General features: G+C 44.2%; 1 pseudogene; it reads right to left on the reverse strand.

Moving 5' to 3' along the window:
* Positions 1-1,253: 1,253 nt before the first annotated feature.
* LOC139266517 (U2 spliceosomal RNA) lies at positions 1,254-1,432 on the reverse strand (annotated as a pseudogene).
* Between the last annotated feature and the right edge of the window lie 601 nt (positions 1,433-2,033).

The following is a 2,033-nucleotide window of genomic DNA, read 5'->3' on the forward strand; positions in this document are numbered from 1 at the left end:
CTACAACAGGGATTTGCTCTCCTGAGTAGCATAGCAGCTCTATCTTCGATTTCTCCTGTCAAAAATCACGCAACTTGTCGAGATATTGCGACTCTGGTACTACGCTCATGGAAACACCAGTGTTGATTTCCATGGGTATCCTGGTTCCTGCAACGTCTACTTGGATGACGATACTTTGCAAGTCGCTGTCAATAGCTTTGTACGCCTGATGATGTTTAACTCCAGAACCGCCTCATCAAGTTCCTTCCCTTCAATGCTATGTAGTGCAAGGCGACTTCTAGTTCTAGCATTGAAAGTCAGTTTACTCTTCAGTTAGCATGCTTTCGCAAGATGCCCAGTTTTCTTGCAGCAGAAACACTCTGCCTTCACATATGGATAGCTTTGAGCAATGTGTTGCCCTCGGCACCGATAGCATGACTTCAATGCTCTTTACCCTGGCCAGTTTCTGAGCCCTTGGGGCCCCACTGCCTTTTACTTTTAGCCTGAAGGCGATTCACCTCAGTTGCCTGATGACTGAAAATGGCGTTGTCTGACAAGCTAAATCAAAAGTCAAGTTAAGGGTTGTCAACAATTTTGTTCTGCTTCCTTCATTTTGCAACCCACAAACAAAGTGGTCCTAAAAGTTTCTGAAATGACAGTGAATGGATAGCTTTTTTTTATTGCGACAAAGTTCTCACTTACATTATCATCATTTAATTGATTTACTGTTCCAAAATGGTAACTTTCAGCAATTTCCAGGGGTTCACTGTCGTGCTGTCCGAATTTGGTTAGAATCTCCGTCAGTGGTGTATCCTTAGGCTTGCCAGGAACAAGCACATTTTTCAAGATTTCTTACACCTCAGGGTCTGCTTTGGTCAAGAAAATAATTCATTTCCTTGCTAAAACTACCCGGTTACAATTTACACCTTCGGGAAACTGCCAGAACCAATGGAGATTGGTTTTACGGAGTTTTGCCACTCGAGTTAGGAACCCTGGGAAGGTGGACCCGGTAAAATTTTCTGAATAATCTGTTAAATGAATTATCGTGGACAAAGCATATTGAGGACGATTGCTGTGTGCGAGCTCCAGTACACTCTCGTATAAAGAAAGTCACTGAGCACACAGTCCGAGAGTCCCTTGATTTTAATTCTGCGGATCTGGGTGTCACTAGTAAGGCTGGCATTTTCTTTTTTCCAATTTCGTTCCAGATCAACTCTAACGCCAAAGATCACTTTGCGCCAATGTGTTTGATCTTGGGCCAAATGGCCGAGAGGCGAAGTTGCACCGTTCCTGGATACACTGCAATACCAGGTCGGTGCATGGAGTGGACGGGACATGCCCCTGATCCAGCTCCCTGTCCAAAAATCAATTCAATATCATGTCCCCATAGGGGATATTAAACTGATAAGAACAGATACTACACTTGATCTTAGCCAAAAGGCAGAGAAGCGTTATTGCCCATCCTCAGTCACCATGGGAAGGGGGTGGTGAGCCTTCATGTGGAACCATGCCAGCCCATGTGGTGAAGGTGCTCTCACAGTACTGTTAGGGAGGGAGTTCCAGGACGTTGAGATTCCTCTACAAGCTTAAAGGAGCTGGAGCTATTTTGTCCTGAATTTCAATCAGAATGGTTACAGAGTGTGCAATGCTACTGTCAGTGAGCAGGTCTGTCTGAGACAACCAGCAGACATGGCAACAGATCTTTCCAAATGAGAATGTGGACTTTGTGAATTCCGATCTAACCTTCAAAGCCCAATATCAGCCGTGATGTAAGTTTATGAGATAAACAAACTGCAAAGGGATGCTCAATGCTCCTCTGATCAGAGGTTATATTCCAATCACAGTGACACGGAGCGCGAGTGTGATAAGTTCTGCCTGTCACATATTAGGTTTATTCACACAACTAAATAACTGAAAATGATTGAAACTTTTTACAGGAAGGCAACCACAGGGAAGAGAAGGTTCCAGTTCCCCCAAGCAGAGAGGTAAGAGAGACCTGTGATAGTCACTGTGATAGTCACTGTGTAACATTCCTTGTACAGTACGTAGATTGT

This window comes from Pristiophorus japonicus, chromosome 6 (assembly GCF_044704955.1).
Source record: "Pristiophorus japonicus isolate sPriJap1 chromosome 6, sPriJap1.hap1, whole genome shotgun sequence".
NCBI lineage: Eukaryota > Metazoa > Chordata > Chondrichthyes > Pristiophoridae > Pristiophorus > Pristiophorus japonicus.